This window comes from Vicia villosa, linkage group LG6 (genome assembly GCF_029867415.1).
Source record: "Vicia villosa cultivar HV-30 ecotype Madison, WI linkage group LG6, Vvil1.0, whole genome shotgun sequence".
Lineage (NCBI taxonomy): Eukaryota > Viridiplantae > Streptophyta > Magnoliopsida > Fabales > Fabaceae > Vicia > Vicia villosa.
The window spans coordinates 157,595,561-157,618,298 of record NC_081185.1 but is presented as its reverse complement, the minus strand read 5'-3'; the positions used below and the strand labels follow the sequence as shown (position 1 = coordinate 157,618,298).

The 22,738-nt window shown below is 35.7% G+C and overlaps 1 long non-coding RNA gene and 2 other non-coding genes across 3 annotated transcripts; 1 reads left to right on the top strand and 2 right to left on the bottom strand.

The window, feature by feature from the left end:
• Positions 1–13,655: 13,655 nt before the first annotated feature.
• LOC131612935 (uncharacterized) lies at positions 13,656–15,956 on the bottom strand. The gene is made up of 3 exons (XR_009287505.1): positions 15,683–15,956; positions 15,403–15,508; positions 13,656–14,499 (listed from the first exon to the last, which is right to left on the bottom strand). It is a non-coding gene; the product is annotated as an uncharacterized LOC131612935 (long non-coding RNA).
• On the top strand, positions 13,814–13,887 carry TRNAN-GUU (transfer RNA asparagine (anticodon GUU)). The gene has a single exon. It is a non-coding gene; the product is annotated as a tRNA-Asn (tRNA).
• Positions 15,957–15,961: 5 nt separating the features above from the next.
• TRNAQ-CUG (transfer RNA glutamine (anticodon CUG)) lies at positions 15,962–16,033 on the bottom strand. Its single transcript has one exon. It is a non-coding gene; the product is annotated as a tRNA-Gln (tRNA).
• Positions 16,034–22,738: the final 6,705 nt, after the last annotated feature.

The window sequence follows — 22,738 nt, the reverse complement described above, 5'->3', positions numbered from 1 at the left end:
GCTCACATTAGGCAAGACAAGGTCGAACCTAGAGCTCTGAGATGTATGTTCATGGGATACCCTATAGAATTCAAAGCTTATAGGCTATGGTGCCTAGATCCAGGTCACACAAGGTGTATCACCAGTCGAGATATAGTTTTTAACAAAGCTTAAATGGCTTTCAAGAAAACCGATGATGTTGGTCGAAGTGCAGAAATATCTGAAGAGATGGAACACGTAGAGATTCATGTTGAGGTAGAGCATGTTGATGTTGAATTGCATATCCCAGACGATGTCAAGGAAGAAGCACAAGATGCTGAAGATACTGAGGAAGTTAAGGAAACTGTCGATGACTACCTATTGGCAAGAGATAGGCCGAGAAGAGTCATCAAGCCACCTCTGAGAGTTAGGTATGCATATCTCATAGCGTATGCCTTAATATCCGCAAGTGAGGTTCTAGATGAAGAACCTATAGACTATAAGGAAGTTATGAGGAGTCGAAATAAGACTGAATGACTTAAAGCCATGAATGATGAGATGAAATATCTTCATGATAATAATGCTTGAGAGGTGATCGAGAAATCTATAGAGGCCAGGTTAGTCAGTTGTAAGTGGATTTTCAAGATTAAGGAAGGAATCGAAAGAGTGATGTCGAAAAGATACAAGGAAATATTGGTCGCAATGGGTTTCACTTAAAAAGAAGGTATTGAATTCAATGATGTGTTCTCACCTATTGTAAACCATAGGTCCATCATAATATTGTTAATTATGGTGGTGAAGTTTGACCTAAAACTTGAACAGATGAATGTGAAGTCTGCCTTCTTGTATGGAGATCTAGATGAAACAATCATAATGGAGCAACTTGAAGGGTATGCAGAAAAGAGATAGGAAGATTATGTGTGCAAGCTGAATAGATATTTATATGGACACAAACAATCTCCTCGACAATGGAATAGGAGATTCCATATATTCATGGCACACATAAGTTTCATTAGAAGTCAGTTCGACCACTGCGTTTACTTCAGATTTTGACCTGGAAATTAATTTGCTATTTTGTTGCTTTATGTGGATGATTTTCTCATAGCAAGCAACAATTTTGAGTAAGTGATGAAGGTGAAGGCAAAACTCAATAAAGAGTTCGACATGAAGGATCTAAGAGCTACATCCAGGATTCTTGGAATTGACATCTGTAGAGATAGAAAGCAGTCAAGATTATGCTTATCTCAAGAGACATATCTGAAGAAGATTCTCGACAAAGTTGGTATGTCGAATTCAAAGCCGGTTGTGACACCAACAAATCCTCAGTTCAAGTTGAGTATAAATCATTGTCCTAGTAATAAGGTCAAAATAGCTTATATGAATAGCATTCCATAAGCTAATATAATAAGTTATTTGATCTATGATATGGTCTGTACTATACCCGACATAGCATATGCAGTAAGTATTGTAAGCAGGTACATGGTGAATCCTGGAAAGACTCACGAGCAAGCATTGAAGTGGATTCTAAAGTACATCAATGAGTCTCTGAACAGAGTCTTAATTTGTGGTAGAGCCTTGGGTGAATATATTAAATCAGTAATCGAAGGGCATGTCGACTCTGATTATGCAGGTTGTATGGATTCTATGAAATATATTTTAGGATGTGTATTCACGATGTTTGGCGAAACAATCAGCTAGAAAGCGACACTTCATAAGGTTGTGGCCTTATCAACCACTGAAGCGGAATATATTTCCCTCACTAAAGTTGTGAAAGAAGCATTGTTAAATGGTCGATTTATCATTATTAAATGTGATAGTCAAAGTGAAATACACCTGTCAAAAATTCAGCCTATCATGAGCGAACCAAGCACATCGATGTGAGACTGCATTTTGTCTGAGGGGTAATCGAGCGTGGAGAAGCCCAAGTGCTTAAGGTTTTGACAAATCACAATGTTGTTGATATGATCACCAAGACATTGCCAAGTTGCAAGTTTTTCCATTGTATGCAGTTGTTAAAGCTGCATGAAGAAAGCTAGTTTGTTCCCTGATGTTATAGAGTTTGTTCCAAGGTGGAGATTTGTGAGATATAGAATCGAACTACAGTAGGATCGAATGGTAGCTTCTTGGTTCGAAAATTTGACAGGAAATTAGCATGTCGTTGAAGTTTGTTCACATATTATAGTCGAAGTATGCTAGGATTGTTAGCATGCCGAATTGGGCTTGTTTGTTATGCCCAATTGTTTAAGTTAGCTTGTTCCCTAAGTTAGCTTGTTTAATGGGTCTGTGTTTAAATGCCCATTAGTTTAGTGTGTTAGTTTTATTATAAATAATAAATGATAACTCTTTGAGAAACGCTAGGTGTTGGAAGCATTAATTAACAAGTTTCGAAAGAAACAATCTCGTCGACTACGAAGTCTCAAAAAACAAGATAAATATATGAAGGATAGAAAAACACTTAGAAAGGGGGGGTTTGAATAAGTGTAGCTTTAAAAACTTGACAGATAAAAATAAATTGCACAGTTATTTTTATCCTGGTTCGTTGTTAACTAAACTACTCCAGTCCACCCCCGCAGAGATGATTTACCTCAACTGAGGATTTAATCCACTAATCGCACGGATTACAATGGTTTTCCACTTAGTCCGCAACTAAGTCTTCTAGAGTATCCTGATCACAACCTGATCACTCCAGGAACAACTGCTTAGACACAAGCTAAGACTTTCTTAGAGTATCCTGACCACCACGTGATCACTCTAATTACAACTGCTTAGACACAAGCTAAGACTTCCTAGAGTATTCTGATCAACACGATCACTCTAGTTACTTACAACTTAATGTAATCTTTCTAAGAGTATTACAATGCTTCTTAAAAGCTATAATCACAAACTGTGATATTTCTCTTAACGTTTAAGCTTAATCTCACTAATATATTACAACAGCAATGTAGTGAGCTTTGATGAAGATGAAGATTCTGAGTTTTGATTTGAACAGAGTTTCAGCAAGTTGATATGAGTTGTTTTGCTTTAGAATCGTTAACCTTGCTTCTCATCAGAACTTCATATATATAGGCGTTTGAGAAGATGACCGTTGAGTGCATTTAATGCTTTGCGTGTTCCGTACAGCATCGCATTTAATGTTATATGCTTTTGTCAACTACCTCGAGCCTTGTTCACGCTGTGTCTACTGACGTTGCCTTTAATAGCTTCTAACGTTCCTTTTGTCAGTCAGCGTAGCCTGCCACTTGTACTTTCTTCTGATCTGATGTTTGTGAATACAACGTTTGAATATCATCAGAGTCAAACAGCTTGGTGCAAAGCATCTTCTGATCTTCTGACCTTGAAGTGCTTCTGAGCGTGATACCATCAGAACTTCAGTGCTTCTGTTCTCTTGTTCTTCTGATGCTTCCATAGATCCATGTTCTGATTCTGCTTCGACCATCTTCTGATGTCTTGCCAGACCATGTTCTGATGTTGCATGCTGAACCTTCTGAGTCAAAGCTTCTGAGCGCTGAATTATGCATACTCTTTATATATTTCCTGAAAAGGAAATTGCATTGGATTAGAGTACCATATTATCTTAAGCAAAATTCATATTATTGTTATCATCAAAACTAAGATAATTGACCAGAACAAATCTTGTTCTAACAATCTCCCCCTTTTTGATGATGACAAAAACATATATAAATGATATGAATTTGCGATCAGAAAGAACAGACGGCAAAAGACAAATTACACAGCTATAGCATAAGCATGTGAATATGTCTCCCCCTGAGATTAACAATCTCCCCCTGAGATAAATAATCTCCCCCTGAAATAAATACTCGAAGAACTTTAATAAAAGACTTCCCTGATTATTTCGGTAGAGACGATCACATAAGCTTCTGTCTTCAGAGAATTCATAGCTTCTGACTTCTGCTTCCATTGGACAGCTTCAGAACTTGAATTTCTTTAGATCCCTAGAACACTCACAGCTTCTGATTCCTGCTTCCATTCAGGACAGCTTCAGAACTTGAATTTCTTTGATCTTCAGAACATTCCCAGCTTCTGATTCCTGCTTCCATCTAGGACAGCTTCAGAACTTGAATTTCTTTGATCTTCAGAACATTCACAGCTTCTGATTTCTGCTTCCATTTAGGACAGCTTCAGAACTTGAGTTTTCTGGATCTTTAGAACATTCACAGCTTCTGATTTCTGCTTCCCTCGGATAGCTTCAGAGCTTTGAATTTCTTCCAACATCACTTCATGCTAGATTTGTATCAGAACACTGTTGAATGTACCAGAGCATCATCAGAGCATCTCTACATCCTGAAATGTTACAGAACAAAAAACTAAACGACAAAAGTCAGCATGAACGAGTCAGAACATAAAATGTATCAGAGCAAATAGAATTTTGTCAAAGCAAATAGACAGATTTTGGATCAAATTCTATTCTCAGTGCTTCTGATTCTGAAGCTTGACAGCACTCAGCTTGCTTCAGTTTCCATAAGCTTATTCCTTTTACAGAATAACGCTTCTTATGGTTTTGCTTCTTGTGTTTGCTTTGAAGATTTTCTTCACTTCTTTATACCTGCAAAACACTTAAACCAAATAGAACTTGCAGTTCTGTTAGAGAAAGCAACTGATTAAATCAAATCATTTATCACATATTTCTCCCCCTTTTTGTCATATCATAAAAAAACAGAAAAGATTCAGAGACAAACAAAAAGAAACACACGGAGGAAAAGGATGATTTCATTTAAGTGCAAACAACAGGTACAGAAGTACACACAGAGAAGAAAGATCAGATGCACAAAGACATATGCAACGAAAAGAAAGAAACAACACAGACTCAATCTAAGATGGCCCTAGTCTTGACAAGATCTTGGTCAGCATCTCTTGAACCTTATTGTTGTGTCCTTCTTGCCTCACCATGAAAGCGCTAAACTCAGCATTGAGTGAGCTTTGCTCATCCTGTCTCTTCTGAATTTCTTCCAGAGTCCTTGCAAGACGAGAAGATTGATCAGAAGAAGTTTCACCGCTTTCAACCACAGGAATAGCAACTTGATCTGTAGCTTCCATGGATAGATCATTTGCAGGGATTTCCTCAACAGGATCTGATTCAGCAACATGATCTTCAGCATCTGCTTCTTGCATAGAAGCATCTCCATATTCTGCAGCAGGAATTTCTGAGTCTCCATTCTCAAGTGCCTGAAGAATGGCAGCTAGATTCCTGGGAGCAGAAGGACCTTCAACTTCTGGTGGGTCAACAACTTCCGGAATGACCACGCTTGGGCCTTTCTTAGAAGGATTTTCCCTCAGATAGTTAAAGAGTGTCTTGATGTCTCCGAGCAGAACAGGATGATCAGGAATAAAGATAACAATATCCCTGCATGGATTTGCTTCCATTGCAGCAGCCAGTCTTAATTGTTCCATCTCATCCAAGAAGGGCTTCTCTTCCAACAGATGTCTTCCTTTGAGACTAGCAAACCAGAAGTCTTCATAATTCCTCAGAATTCCACGAGGCCGTGGGGCAGCAGCTACACAGGCTTCCTGAAGTTCTAAAAACAGAGCATTTGATTCTCTGCGAAAGATCCTCCAGAAGTTCCGCATAGCAACATCATTCAATCCAGAGCTTTCAGCAATTCTGAGAGTATCAAAGGTACTTCTGAGATTCCTCTTTATTGTTTCAAAAACTACACCAATAGGGTTTTCAGGGCGGAAGTTTATTTGGGTTTTTGAACAAACAGGGTTGGAAGTGAAGTACGGATGAGGTTCTCTATCCAACCTATAAGAAGATTCTGCTTCAGTATCAGAATCTAACACTACCATTTGAGCTTCAGGACGAGGCTTGGGAGTGTAGTTGCAATCACGGAGCAGCTGCTCATGTGATGCAGAGGTTGGAAGAGGAGAATCACAAGGGTTGTTTTGAGAGGTGGAGGGAGTATGTTCAAATGTGGCATTGGGAAAAGATTGAGATGGAAAGAGAGTTTGAAGGGGTGGTATATCCAGAACAGGATTGGTGGTAGGTGGAGAGGAAGGAATGGTTATAGGAGAAGATGGAGGTGTAAGAACATGAACAAAAACAAGTGATTCTGATGTGGCTTTTTCTGGTTCAGGTGTAGGGACAACCTCTATTGGTGCAGCTTCTGAACGAACAGCAGGAGCAGAAACAGGTTCAGAAATGCATATACCTTTGGAACCTCTCAGAAAAGCTTTGGCCACATCCTCAGTCTTCTTTTGCTTCTTACTCTTCGGCTCTTCAATGATCTTTGCTTTGCCGCTAGAGATTTCTTTCCTTCTGACATATGCCAGAACTTCTGATTGATTCACAACCTTTTGAGAGACATTTTCCTCATCAGATTCTTGAAGAATCATCTTCCTTTTTCTGGTCTTCTTCCCTTCAACAACTTCAACAATCTCAGCATTGTTATTTGACTTCTTCTTCTTTTTCTCAGCTTCCTTCTTTTTCTTCACAAAATCAGCAGAGACAGCCTTAGCAACCTTTGCAATGACTTCTTCTGGGACCACTTCTATATTGGTGGTAGCAGCAGGATGATCAGACTTTCTTTTGGTCCTTTCTTCCTTTTTACGATTCACTTTAATAGGAGCACCTTTGTCTTGATCTTTAAGACTCTTATCCTCTTTTTGTGACTTCAGATACTTAGTTTTGACTTCAGGTACCTCACTATTGAAGAAGGTTTCAAAGTCAGCTAGTACTGGTTTTCTTCTGATTCTTGTTCCAGCTAGAGGTTGAGGAACTTTGAGGATAGTGTCAATTATTTTCATTTTCTTTAAAGAAAAAGCATTCAGACAGGCTCCAGAGGAGACAGCAAGATCTTTGATGATACCTTCAGACTCCAGACTCTCAACAATCTTGGAATGCACCAGAAGGTTTGTAATAATTCTACCAAAAGGAATGATTGTTCCACCATTTTCTTTTCTGAAAGCATTTCTGGAATCCTTTACTGCTTTCCACATATGGTTGAAAATAATGTAAATCGCATCAACCTTCTTCTGAGTGGCAATGCAATAAAGAATATACCTTTGATCATTACTGATGAAATCCGAGGCATGTGTTGCTTTCCTATGGTAGAAACACCCAAGAAGGATCTTTGTCCAGATTCTGTAGACATCTCTTAAATCCTTGACGTGTTTTGTTTTCTTGACATTTGGATAGAGAGTGGATAGAACATCTCCCATATCTGCCCTTTGATCAAACTCAAAAACCCCTTCAGGGTTTTTCAGATCAAACATCATTCTTAGGATGTTTTCAGTAATAACAACAAACTTTCCATGGACGAAGGAAAGTATAGATTTTGGAGCAACCACAGCATGTGCCCAGAACTCCTTTACAAGATCCGGATAAACTGGACCAACGAACTCAGCAAACAACGAGGTCCATCCTTGAAAGATGATGTCTTCTTTAAGGTGAAATTGGTTTTCTTCAATGTTGTCAAAGTCAACCATGAGTTCACACAGAACTCCCAATTCATCTTTAGGAATGGAGCATGCAACAACAGGGGTGAGTTGCAAAGTTTCTTCTTGGAGATGATGAGGAACAGATGACTCAACATTTTGGGATGAGAAAGCAGCCATGGATGCAGAAGGAACAAAAACGAACAAGAAAAGCGAACTGGGTTTTCGATTAGGGTTTTTAGAAAACGGCTAAGAACTTTTCAAACGAGAGAATGCAAGAAGAGAGAGAGACAAGGGAGCGAAAAAGATGTAAGATATGATTTGAAAAGAATATATAGAGACGGATTTGAAAAAAAAAAAAGAAGAAATATAGACTGAACAGTTCCAGAATCAAAAGAAATCAATTTTATTAAATGATGAGTGACGTAAGGAGAGAGAACGTGGTAAATGAAATGATTTAAAACAGTTACCTAGGTCGGCGTCTTTTCAACTGCACGCTTTGTACTAACCGCACAGACACGTGTTCACCATTAGACAATGGATGTCAGCTGTAGAAAATGAATAGACTTTACGCCTTTTGATTCTGATCACTGCTTCTGATTGATCAAGTTTCTCTTCTGGAAACACTCCTTCTGAAGTGTGCTAATGTAAATCTGAATGATCTTCTGATCCATTCCTTCTGATATACACAGCTTCTGAAGATTCACTTCTTTGTTCTGCAGCTTCTGATAAGACAAAACTGTATCTGCAGAAATTCTTAAGCTGCTTTGTTTCATTAGAAACACGTTTATCATCAAACCAGATATTGATTGATTCTTCTACAATCAATGTTTCAATTATTGTATATTCTGTAGCTTTTAGAGCATTCAGAATAGCCAAGAACGAAACACCATTACTTTAGAAACAAACTTAAACAGATGGTTCCAGATCTATTAAACTTGCTCTTCTGATCTCCTTCACACTTAACTTCTTCAGCAGATTTAAGTATCAGGACTTGGAAAACAGTCCTTCTTCTCTTCAAGTGTTGAGAACATCTTGAGTCCAGGTGACGTGACATGTTGTATGTTATCTTCTTTGTCACCAAGAGAATCTGCAAAAGAAATAATCTTTTTCTTTGGTACCCACATCTTCTTGGGTCCTTTCTTGTTAGTTCTCTTCAAGTTCTGGTGGAACTTGGGTTTAGCAAAATATTTAACAGGAGGAACAGAATGATACTTCTTATTCTGAGTTTCATGATATCTCCTAGGTTGTGTCACATGCTTTTTGGTGTGTGTAATGTGAAAGCTTTGTGCATGTGATGTGTGCCTAATATCATGGGATTGGCCAAATTTAAATTGGTTATACAGAGGCTTGTATGATATTTTCATATCATCCACAGATTCAAGCTTGTATGGGATTTCACCCTCAAAACCAATGCCGACTCTTTTGTTTCCAGACACAGCATATATCATAGAAGCAAGTTGACTTCTGCCTATGCTTCTAGATAAAAATTTTCTGAAGCTCAAGTCATATTCTTTCAGAATATGATTCATGCTAGGAATGGCTTTTTCTGTTTCAGAAGGAGATCCACTGTTTTTGGATAAATTTAAAACTTTTTCCTTTAGTTCAGAATTTTCCAATTCCAGCTTCTTAGTTTCAAATTCAAATTGCTTTTTCAGCTTTTTGTATTTGAGACTAATCTGAGACTTGAGTTCCAGAAGTTCAGTTAGACCGGAAACTAACTCATCTCTAGTAAGTTCAGAAAATACCTCTTCAGAATCTGATTCTGATGTAGATTCTGATCCGTCATCTTCTGTCGCCATCAGCGCACAGTTGGCCTGCTCATCTTCAGAGTCTGAATCAACTTCTGACTCATCCCAGGTTGCCATAAGACCTTTCTTCTTATGAAACTTCTTCTTGGGATTTTCTTTCTGAAGTTTCGGACACTCATTCTTGTAATGTCCAGGCTCATTGCACTCATAGCAGACAGCCTTCTTCTTGTCAGATCTTCTGTCATCAGAAGATTCTCCACGTTCAAATTTCTTTGAACTTCTGACGCCTCTGAACTTCCTATGCTTGTTCTTCCAGAGTTGATTTAGCCTTCTGGAGATCAAGGACAGTTCATCTTCTTCTTCAGATTCTGATTCTTCAGGATCTTCTTCTCTAGCCTGAAAAACGTTAGTGCATTTTTTGATATTTGATTTTAATGCAATAGACTTACCTTTCTTCTGAGGCTCATTTGCGTCCAGCTCAATTTCATGGCTTCTCAAGGCACTGATAAGCTCTTCCAAAGAGACTTCATTCAGATTCTTTGCAATCTTGAATGCAGTCACCATTGGGCCCCATCTTCTGGGCAAACTTCTGATGATCTTCTTTACATGATCAGCCTTGGTGTAGCCTTTGTCAAGAACTCTCAATCCAGCAGTCAAAGTTTGAAATCTTGAAAACATCTTTTCAATGTCTTCATCATCCTCCATCTTGAAGGCTTCATACTTCTGGATTAATGCAAGAGCTTTGGTCTCCTTGACTTGAGCGTTTCCTTCATGAGTCATTTTCAAGGACTCATATATGTCATAGGCCGTTTCCCTGTTAGATATCTTCTCATACTCAGCATGAGAGATAGCATTCAGCAAAACAGTTCTGCATTTATGATGATTCCTGAAAAGCTTCTTCTGATCATCGCTCATTTCTTGCCTTGTCAGCTTTACGCCTCTGGCATTTACTGGATGTTTGTAACCATCCATCAGAAGATCCCATAGATCACCATCTAGACCAAGAAAGTAACTTTCCAGTTTATCTTTCCAGTATTCAAAGTTTTCACCATCAAATACTGGTGGTCTAGTATAACCATTGTTTCCATTGTGTTGCTCAGCAGAGCCAGATGTAGATGGAGTTGGATTTGCTTGAGATTCACCAGCCATCTTTTAATGAAGCGTTTTTCTCTCCCTGAATCTTTTCTAAACACGGTTAAGTGCTTGCACCTTAGAACCGGCGCTCTGATGCCAATTGAAGGATAGAAAAACACTTAGAAAGGGGGGGTTTGAATAAGTGTAGCTTTAAAAACTTGACAGATAAAAATAAATTGCACAGTTATTTTTATCCTGGTTCGTTGTTAACTAAACTACTCCAGTCCACCCCCGCAGAGATGATTTACCTCAACTGAGGATTTAATCCACTAATCGCACGGATTACAATGGTTTTCCACTTAGTCCGCAACTAAGTCTTCTAGAGTATCCTGATCACAACCTGATCACTCCAGGAACAACTGCTTAGACACAAGCTAAGACTTTCTTAGAGTATCCTGACCACCACGTGATCACTCTAATTACAACTGCTTAGACACAAGCTAAGACTTCCTAGAGTATTCTGATCAACACGATCACTCTAGTTACTTACAACTTAATGTAATCTTTCTAAGAGTATTACAATGCTTCTTAAAAGCTATAATCACAAACTGTGATATTTCTCTTAACGTTTAAGCTTAATCTCACTAATATATTACAACAGCAATGTAGTGAGCTTTGATGAAGATGAAGATTCTGAGTTTTGATTTGAACAGAGTTTCAGCAAGTTGATATGAGTTGTTTTGCTTTAGAATCGTTAACCTTGCTTCTCATCAGAACTTCATATATATAGGCGTTTGAGAAGATGACCGTTGAGTGCATTTAATGCTTTGCGTGTTCCGTACAGCATCGCATTTAATGTTATATGCTTTTGTCAACTACCTCGAGCCTTGTTCACGCTGTGTCTACTGACGTTGCCTTTAATAGCTTCTAACGTTCCTTTTGTCAGTCAGCGTAGCCTGCCACTTGTACTTTCTTCTGATCTGATGTTTGTGAATACAACGTTTGAATATCATCAGAGTCAAACAGCTTGGTGCAAAGCATCTTCTGATCTTCTGACCTTGAAGTGCTTCTGAGCGTGATACCATCAGAACTTCAGTGCTTCTGTTCTCTTGTTCTTCTGATGCTTCCATAGATCCATGTTCTGATTCTGCTTCGACCATCTTCTGATGTCTTGCCAGACCATGTTCTGATGTTGCATGCTGAACCTTCTGAGTCAAAGCTTCTGAGCGCTGAATTATGCATACTCTTTATATATTTCCTGAAAAGGAAATTGCATTGGATTAGAGTACCATATTATCTTAAGCAAAATTCATATTATTGTTATCATCAAAACTAAGATAATTGATCAGAACAAATCTTGTTCTAACAATATGGTTTGAAAAAATAACAAGAACAAATCCATTATAGTAGGATCACTTTTTCCTCTAAACATCTTTAAAATCTCGAAAAGGACATTTTGACGAAAGTACATCAGTTACCAAAAGAGACTTGGAAATTTTCTAAGACAAAGAGTCAATTGAAGAAAAGAGCGTCTACGAATATCACATCAGACGATTTGAAGAAGCAATTAATGACCCTGAGCAGTTACGAACATGAGATATTGGACATTTCAGTAGGTTTTAAAGCATGACTACGTGGAACCATTTCATAAGGATAAACTGCATGCGGATATGTGTCGTCCATTTGAAGATATAATTGTCGTCGACATATTTTAGACTAGTATGAGTAGCAGACTCGTATATTGTAATACGGGTCACAAAGTTTCATACATTCTCTCTATACAACTAAAGCACCTGAGTCAAAGAGCAAAACAGTTGTTGAGGAACAATGTATGGGTTTGCGTCCTTTCTTTTTATTGTGTTTTTGTTTCCTTAAATAAAACATTTGTCTTTAATGTCTTTCGTCTTTACTTTTTGTTTAATGTCATTTATTGCATTTTATATACTTGTCAATTACCAAAGCTTTTTTCAGTTAAGATTTGCATTTATGTTATATTTATGCAAACAATTGCATTTAATTCATATACACAACTTTTCATATGAATAGTTGGCACAAATTGCTACCGATATTTTTTTAGTTAATCTCACAAGCATAGTAATTTCGTGATTGTTTACCAAAAACACTAGTAAACAGGTACAAGAAGTGAAACGTGAAGTTGAGGAAGATAAGCATTTAGTGGTGTTACTAGAGGTTGAAGTGAGGAAGGACGAGTTTCTTGAAATGATGGTTGAGACATTGTTACTTAAGCATGAGATTGAGGTGGGACTTTAAAAGGTTGAGTTGAATCGTACAAGGGTGTGACACAAGGTCACACTTACATAAGAGTCGTTGAAACCATCTATGAATTGTTAGGCGTGGAATGAGGGTGGTTGTTGGATGAAGATCAATAATTTTAATCAAAGGAGAGTTGTACTCATGTGCAGTACCATGTAACACATGTATACTTGTATGGTGGGATAGCAAGTTTCTAAATTTCTTTTTAACCAATATCCCAAATTTCTTTTTATTTTATTTTAAGAAAATATTTATTTATAATATAGTTATAATATAATTAAAGTGGGTTGTTATTAATAAAGAATAACTTAAATACAAATTGTTATAAATAAAGAATAAAGAAATTAAAATAAAATTTAAATTATAAAAGTAATTATTTTTAAATTACTACACCATTATGCATTATAATTAATAAAATTATCATATTAAAAATATACTCTTATTAAAATTATAATTTTTAATTTATATTAATTTTTTAAATTAATTATATATGAAAATAATGTACTGATTTAAATATTTAATAGGTTGATATTATTATTATATCTTGCTTATAATAATATATATTTAATTATATATTTTGATTAATACAATTAAGTATACTATTAATTGTATTGATTCAATTTGATTTTATTTTTTTAATAAATATTGATTTATGAATTTGATGCTTTGAATGTGCATCTTCAAATTTTGGGAAAAAACAAAGAAATTTAGCTAAAAATCTATAAGAAATTATATAAGTGCAGAGAGAATTTTTCAAATTGATATGAGATCACAATTATTTAAGATTGTCATAAAAAAATCATTTAATTGCCGCTAGGCCTTAGAGGTTAAAGGATATGTTGGCTAAGAAAAAAATTGAATCTTTATAACTGCATGTATTTAACATTAGATTATAAGGCTAATTGATCGGTAGATCTGAGATTCGAAGCTATGTTGATCACTTCAAAGCTTAGAGTCAAACTCTCTAATTTTCCCACAATGTCATTCAGAATCCAGAACTTTACTAGAAGTGCTTTGGTAAAATCTAGTATTGTCAACATGGAACGGCATGTAACTCTGGAAGTACAGTAATTCAAATTGTTAATATAGTTTTATATTTTTGAGCAAAAGAGAAAAGACACAAAAAAGAAACAAAACTACATTTCCCTTACAAAGAACAGCAGTTTTATGAACTACAAAGACCAAATAACAAAAAAAGAAGGAAAATTATTAAAAACTTTCATTGTTTTATTCAACTCCTCTTAAGTAAAACACTCAAGGCTTTCATCGAGTTTGTTTAAACTTTCACTTCACCAATAATTTTGGAAAACTATCTCATCCAGTATCTTAAGCTATATAAAAATCAATAAAATCATAAATGTCAAGCTGGAATAGCTCAGTTGGTTAGAGCGTGTGGCTGTTAACCACAAGGTCGGAGGTTCAACCCCTCCTTCTAGCGTTTATTTTTCTTTTCCTAGCACTCATTTTTCTGTGTGCATACTTGTTGAAGAGACTATCAGATAAATGGCCCAGGGCATGGTCTGTTAAGCACGTAATTAATCTTTAACTGTTTCAAGAGTAATCTTATCTGTTTAGCCCAAAGTTGGTAATTCTTCCCATCAAAACGGACAATCTCAATAGGGACAACAGGCTGAATATCAACAACTGAACTTGAAATTTCCCCATTTTGACTGCCATTTTATGCCCATTTTGACTGCCATTTTATGCCCTGTTCTGCATTTTAATCAAAAAAGTGCAAAAAATTCTCCAACTAAAATATAAAATTGAGTATCATATATAATATCAGGCAGTTAGTGTCCCATCAGTATGCAGAGAAAGAAGGGAAACAGGATTCTGCATATCTGTGGATCCCTCAACCATACTTTGACACTTGTGTGATTAACATCATTCTGACCTCAGAAAAATTCACAATTCATGTATTTTTCCCAGCTCAGCAGTCAACATTGAATACTCACTCACCTTATCCTTCCTTCCAACTTTGTGATAGCTTCCTCTATGGCAGGAACACTATTCTTGAAGGTTGACCATTGTTCAGAAGATAAACTTATCCCTGGAATCAGCGGTAAAGAAAAGGAATGTGTTTAATTTCGGAATTTTAATCAAGTCGTCAACAAACAAGTTCTATTTCAGCTTTCAAAGAGACAAACTACTCCAACTTCAACAAAGAGCAACTAGCAAGAAAAACGGAGATTTTCACATTATAATGAGGCTATCTTTCCATAGAGTACCGATGCATCAAGGTTATCTGATCTTTCTATAGAGTACTGATGCATCAAGGTTATCTAATTGTGAATCGAATCTTATTATGAATTACAGGATACAAAAAAAATGAAATATGACATTTACGTAAAAACAAGCGACATTAGATTAAAAAGATAAGCTGGTGTATAAAAAAATCTTCGAAAAATGTTATTTGAAACTGCTTGTTGTCGGAGACATTGTCTCGCTAATAACACAGAAGAGCAACAAGTGAAACGAGAGAGCAAGTTTTTAACAAGACAAGGAAAGCCAAAAAACAGAGGGAGGACACAGAGCACTGTGCAGCAGGAAGAATTATAAAACATCGTTGGAGGGAAACACTACCAAAAACGCAGTTTATATTGGATGCAGTGTTATCGATGGTGGCAAGCCAAAATTCTGCAATAAAGCCCGATACATGGCGGCACCATATCAGCATTCGGTGTCATCATCCTTCACATATTTCCCCACGGTGGAGAGCCTAAAACCTGCCACTGATATCCGCTATATTTGACAACATTTTGTGTTATTGAAATCCGATTTGTTCAATACTATTACAAACTAAATTGATATGCATGATCGACAGCCAAACACAGAATTAAGAATCGGTATTACATACAATCCGTAAAAATAGTCATCAATGAGTTTTTAAGGGAATTCATAAGCTTGATTACTTGTATAAGTAAAAAAAAAAATAAAAATAAAGTAACTACACCTTGAGTAGTGGGAAGCTGTTTTCCATCTCTAAGATAGTACTCCCTAATTGACACCAATGTCATCCATTTCAAATCTTGGACAGTCACATTCCTCCTGAATGATAACTACAAATTAACTAAGACTTAGAATCAATGAAGCCACATGCAGCAACACTTGAAAATTTTAAAAATAAAAATAAAACCCTAAATATTACAAACAAAAAAATGAAAAGTTTAGGGTTTATAGATGATACATTATCACAATGCTAATTAACTGCAATGAATTAGGTTAATAATCACCTGACAAACAACGTGTTCAGAGTCGTCGTTTTTGCGTTTCACTCCCACTCCCACCACCTTATTCAACTCTTGCGGCGGTTCCTTCACTGCCTCTGTGGAAACGAAACTTGTGGCGGTTCCTCCGGTTTGTCGTCGGTGACAAATAGTTTGCTGTGAGTCGACAAGTTGGATACCGAGTCGGTCGGAAGCGGCAACTCGGACGGTGAACTCAGTGGTTTCATCAACGTTGATACAAATAGCAAAAAAAAATTATTTGGAGAGAAAAATTTTAAAAGAGAAAGGTTCCACCGAGAATTGAACTCGGGTTACTAGATTCAGAGTCTAATGTCCTAACCGCTAGACCATGGAACCTTGCTGTGATGCCAATGAATTTTTTCGTATTTTAAAAATAAATGAGCCCAAAGGTTCGGCTAAAAACCCCATTTCTTTTTTTTTTTCTTTAAAAAAAAAACTAAATTCTATTAATTTGTAACGAAATTTATATTGGTTTTTAGCGTAGTTTATATATATATATATATATATATAGAGGTTTTTATATTTTCTTACTTTTTGTTCAGATAGTGGGGTTATTTCATTATTATCTATATTGGTGTATTTAAGAGCTCGATTGTTAAGCGACATTATGGTATTTTAATTGTTGTCTATTAATAAACTTAAATGAGATCGGTCTTTTTCCCGTTGTCGCTTCTTTGAGCATCCTTCAATTCTTCGATCGTCTCATCTTTCATTTTATTTTTCTTAGCATTATCTACACTAATCTCTTTCTTATTTTGCTTCACATTTTGTTTCAACCTATCTTTAATTTTATCATTATTCCTATACCTATTTCAATTTTTCCTTTTTCTACTAATCATATCCATAACTATTTTGGAATTAGTCTTTATCTCCATTTCCCAGACTTTCATCTCCTTCGCCAACATAATCATATTCTAGATTGCTTGTCATTCCGCAACAATAAGATTGGTGTAGTCTCGTTGGTTTCAGGTAGTTGTCGCATGGGTATCATCGTTTTCATTTTTTAACCAAGCACCCATGTTCCACTCACCTCCAATCGTCATATTCACATCGGTGTTCATGATGATCTTGACATTTCCCAAGTAATATGATTTTCCATCTTTTTATTGACCTGCATGTTCTACTAAGTGTCATTCAACTTCAATTTTCTTTTGTGGTGATGGTTGTTTTCCTTAGTGATGGTATTTCTCTTGTCTTTCTGGTTGTTATCCTCGCTTTGATTCACGACTTCATCCCATATATTCTTTATATTGCTCTTAATATTATTCTTATGCCTCTTGATGCTTTTCTGATAGTACTTATCTTTATGATTCTACTTATCACTCAATTATTGTTGTTTAGGAGGAATCACCCAATTATTCTTCATGTGCATGGGCATATTGAGGTCAGTATTCTCCCTATATTTTCTTGTCATATATTTTTATTTTTCCTTTTTCAGTCCTTGTCGTCATTCTTATTCTCTTCATTGTGATTTCCTATGTATCCCTTTTTTTTAAGTTGATTCTCTAGTTTATATTGATGGTATTCATTCTCTGCAAAAGGGCGTTATACAAGTATTCCCCTATATTCATAGTAGTATTTATAGTATGAAAATTCTCTTGATGGTTATCTTGAAGTTTGTTCTTCATATTGAGGTATTTTCTTTTTATATTCCTGCAATTGATTGGTGTCTTCATATCCGATGTTTCCAGCTTTTTCCTTATTATGGTTCTCCTGATTATTAGGTACGTGGTACTTCTTCATCTTCCAATTATTGGTCTTTTTATCTATTTCTATCTACCAATTTCTATCATGATTTGATTGTTGTGAGTGTTGTCCTCCACTTGATAGGTATACACATTTTCTATGCGGTTGGGTTGAAGTTTATTAGGATTGATTTGCTTATGCTTCAGGTCGGTGTTTCTCTTTCTAATCTCTTTAGAATCCTTATTTTGTTCACTATCCCTAGCCTTCACATGGTTGACTTGCTTATTATACGTGTTGTTATTCATACCTCTACTTTGATGACTAGTTTCATGCTTGGTTTGATAATTTTAGTTGACGTATGTAACACCCCATGTTTTCCCTTAATTAATTTAAATTGAAATTAAATTATTTATTGGATTTATTTGGCATTTTATTGGATTTATTGGAGAATTATGGAAAATAAGGCTAATGGGCCAGTGTTGCTTTTAGTAGAAGGGGGTGTCAATTGTGAAGCCCATTGCTAATAATAAACTTATTTTCATAAAATAGGAAAAAAGAAGGATTTGTGAGAATAGAACCAAAACAGAAGAGAAGTCTGAACGTGAAAGAGCAGAGAAGTGAGGAAGTGCGACGCGAGGAAGAACGAAGAATCAACCTTCAGGTAAGGGGGGACTCTTCCGTTTAACTTCTATTATGAGATTATAGATAGTAGGATAGATTGAGCATGTTGTTTGTGCCAATTGGGTTATGGTTAGATTGTAGGATGTTAGGGTTGGGAGAATTGTTGAATTGTTTGCATTGATTGTGTATGGTAGTAATTTGATGTTTGAAATGAGTTATAAACATGCCAAATTGTGTTTGTTGATGCTGTTTGATGTTGCAATACATTATGGTACGTTCTGGTATGGTTTGGAATGATGCAGGTGCTGTAAAAATGGTGATTTTGGGTTGCAGACTCGAAGTAATCGGTTACCGTAGGGTGGGTAATCGATTACCCATAGTAAAAACAGCAAATTTGAGTTTTTAGTCTCAGTAACCGATTACTGGTGTTTGGGTAATCGGTTACCGCTGTACGTTTTTGAGAAATACTTGTTTTTATAAAACTCATAACTTTTGATCCGTAAGTCCGTTTTGTGTGTCGTTCGAAGCATTACGAAGCTAATGAAATGCTCTTTATGATTAAAATTAATTAATTAGCACTAGATAATTTAATTATTATGTGGTTTGAAAATGACATGTAATTGTGTTTGTGTATGTCGTGGATTAATGTTATTTAAGAATAACATGTATGGGTATTGTGTATTATGTGCTAATTGTGATACATGGAATTGATAAATGATAAGTTCTATGTATTGTTGTGATTGTTACATGATGAATGTATGTTATACCAATGGTGGATAATTCAAGATGTTGAATTGTGATGGATGTGTTATACGTGGTATTATGGTGATGTAAATCTCATGTTGTTGTTGTTGTGTGGATTTGATGTACTTGGTACATAATTGTGGAGTGTATTATTGTCGTATGTACTGTGTGATGAGTCGAGATATGATAATGTTGTTCATATGATTGAAGTGGCGATGTTGTGATAACATGATTATAATGTTGATAATGTGATCATGTGGTGATTGTTTTGATTGTGTGATGATGATTGATTTTTATGAATAGTTCATGATACATGTACATACTTGTTGGTGATAACTATGTTGAGTTATGTGAGACGATGTTGTTCATCGGATCGGTGGTGTTGTAAGTATGTGATATGTGTGCATCCATTCATAAAGCATTTTGTTGTGGGCTGTATCCCTTATGGTGGTGGGACAGCGGTAGCTAATTCCCATTGTGTGGAATTAGTGAGAGAAGTAGTCGAATCTTTATGGTGGTGGATCGGTGAGATGGGTTATCCCATGTTTGGTACCACATGCATGTAGTTGCATTGCATTAGGTGTTTGATATATTGTAACATGAATGGAAGTTGTCCAATGTTATAATATTATGTGTTTGGCCAATTGTTGTATTTGGTGTATGTGTGTATAGCCTGAATCTGATCATAACTGTAATTGGGTGAATAATATGTGATTGAATATTTTATTATTTATATCTTATAACATATGTTAAATGTGAATGAGGCTCACCCTTACTGTTGATTATTTTTCAGATTAAAGATCAGCGGCTTGTGCTGGGTGAGGATAACTCGTAGAGTTACTTCGTTAGTACGGTTGTGTCGGTGTCATGCTCTGGTCTTGTAACACTGGGGGGAACGTCTGTTTTAGTATTTGATTGATGGATTATTTCTTATGTGGAATAATGTTTTGTTGGTTTGGATCAGTGAATTTGGATGTGAATCCCGATGTTTTATATTTATTCAGTTTGAGATAAATTCCGCTGTGTTAACGTAATTACTGAATAATGTGTTTTGAAGTTCCTCATAAGGCATGGCATGGCGTAATGTTTTAAATATTTTGAAGTTGTAATACCCTTTTCATGTTTTACTCTGAATTTTAATTGATATTCTGCGGGGTTTTAGGAGGGTGTTACAACGTAACTTTTGTTTCAGTCATCATGGTTTTGTCTATAGTTATAATGATTTTGGTTATTTTCATTCCTACATATGTCTTGATTGTGTCCTTATTGTCCTGAATGATATCATCATTTCTGTTGATATGATTAATATATCTAATAGCATCTTATATGGTAATCTCATTCTCTTCTAAAATATATATGCTTATGGCCCACCATATTCTATAGATAATACTCATAGTATACTTGATGGTTTTCTTGTCTTTGTTTTTTTATCACATCCCATAGCCAGTCTATTAACCCCTCTTGAGAATCTAACTAAAAATTGATGTTGAGATAAAATCCAAACCATACTCTTTTAGTCCAATAGCATTGTATGAATATATGATCAATAATCTTCACTTGCCATAGGGTTTGGCTGAAAGAGGTCTTGAGTGGTGATTTAAAATATAACATGGACGAATCACAAGCAAATAGATTAGGGTTTGGCTGTAAAAGTTGTTGAAAGCACTTCCACATGATGCCACATAGCATATCACATGTCTGCCACAAATCACGTTGTCTCCCCATGCACAACGTAGCATCACAATACCAGTACTAGCAGACAAAGAAATATGCCATGCTCCTTAGGGTGAAACCATTGGATATTTACAAGGCCCAAAGAGACGAACATTGAGACAACACATAAAATGAATAATTCTTATAAATGAATCCACAATGGCATGAGAAAATAGGTTTAAAATATAGAGATAGAAAGCTAGTACCAAAGATGACGGGAAGAACTATAGTTTTGTCATGTCTTCATCTTTATCAGTTCTGAAGAAGTATAGCTTGGAAAGGCGTGACACAAGATGCTTCTTGTTGATTGAAGGTTACAAATAGTTGGAATGTCACTCATAGGTTTATCATTTCTTTATTTTGTGTTTAGAAATGTTTAACTTAGATTTTTTTTTTGTATTTATTTTACTTACTATGAGCTAAACTCATTGTGTTTGTGAATGTGGAATTTAATGACATAATAATCTTTTTTGCTATATGAAATTATATTGGTGACATATTTTTTGTGTATGCATTTACTCTATATATCTATTTCTTTGTCTTACCATCTTAGAAACAGAGAATAATTTATTAGTATTGGAGAATCTTCTAATAAATGGAACTTGTGGTAAATATGGATAAAATAGCAAGTACGAATACTTTGTCACTTTAGTACTTTAGAGATTAAAAACTAAAATCATATGAGAAAGCATAACTTATAAAAGAAATGCATGGATTCTATTACAAGCCTTGTGAATTTACTTTACAGTGAATTAAATATACTTTGACGTTGTAGGAATACATTACTAGGTCACATTATGGTCCCACTTGTTATGACATATCATATCTTATTTGTGTTGTTATAATTTTATCGGGCCCCTAAAAAGGGATAATCCATTAAAAAAAGGGAAGGCTAGGCAAAATGGAAAAGGACAAGCTATCCTGCAAAGCTAAAGGTCGTCCAAATGGGCCGCATGGTTGCCTAATACGGGCTACGAGGCTGTCTAGATTCGAGTAACTTGTCGCCCAATTGGGCTCTCACTATCCACTGCCTAGTAAATACGGGTGATAAAGGGGGGCCATGATGATTAACTAAAGAGAAGCAGTAAAGAGAGGAAATCACTTCCTCCATGATTTTAGGAAGAATAAGTCTTCCATTGACCACTTTCCTAGTCATGGAGTTAAGGCATAACCTCCCAAACTATGCAACTCACACCCAAGAAAGCTTTTCTATATATATCAACCCTCAGGCTGAGAAGGGGACATTCTGAATTAACTATGAAATATCCTAAATACAACGTTTCTCATCCTCGTGAATAACCTTACAAAAAACACCTCTAAAACAGGGCTTCTCACCCTGTCAGATTGCCCTAACACCCTAACACTCTAAAGTCTCCGGCCACCCCTATCAACCTAGGGGTGCCACCGATATGTACGCTTTTTTAACAACTAGAATATTCATACACTAGGTGAAGTCATTAAATAGATATTTCACCAACATGTTAATCCACTGTGTTAAAATCTTTACTTCCAAATTGTGATATCTTATTTTTGACCACGTGACAACAATCAATTATTTATAATTCCTCATGTTACTTTCATAATTTATGAGTTAAAAATCATCAAGGTTAATATAATTTATGTGGGATTGATACTTTTTCCTATCATTGGCTACTAATTTTTTATATGTATATTTGCACATAGGAAATAGCCAAGAATAGCTCATTTTGATTTAGAGTAGTACCTGTTAGATGTAAATATTGTGTTTCTAAAGGGAAACATTGAAAAGACGATATATATGTTGCAACCAACCATTTTTTTTGCTAGGAGACCCAAAGTCTAAGTTCTGCATGATAGATTTAAATGAATCTATAGATACAAATTATAGCATATTATAATATTATAGAGTAATCAAGAATAATTAGAACGGTGTACCTTTTGAATTGAGAGACCTTTTGAATTGAGACACCGTCAAAGAGAATGAGTATGAGAGGATTACTACCCTCATTGCCGTTTAGGATTTTCACAGTACGTTAATCGTCTAATGGGGCGACGCTTAAATAACTAAACGGTTGAGGGCAGAGACCTCTCATTGGGCTTAACTGAATGGTCCAACCCATCACGGTTCATTCAGGCACAAAGCCCAATCAAACAATTCATCAATAATTAGTGTTTAATAACATTTGACCATAATATAATTAATTAATAATTAATTATTTCAATCCATATTTGATTAATTAAATAATTAATCTAACAATCTCCCACTTGGATGATAATAATTAATTATTAAAAATATTG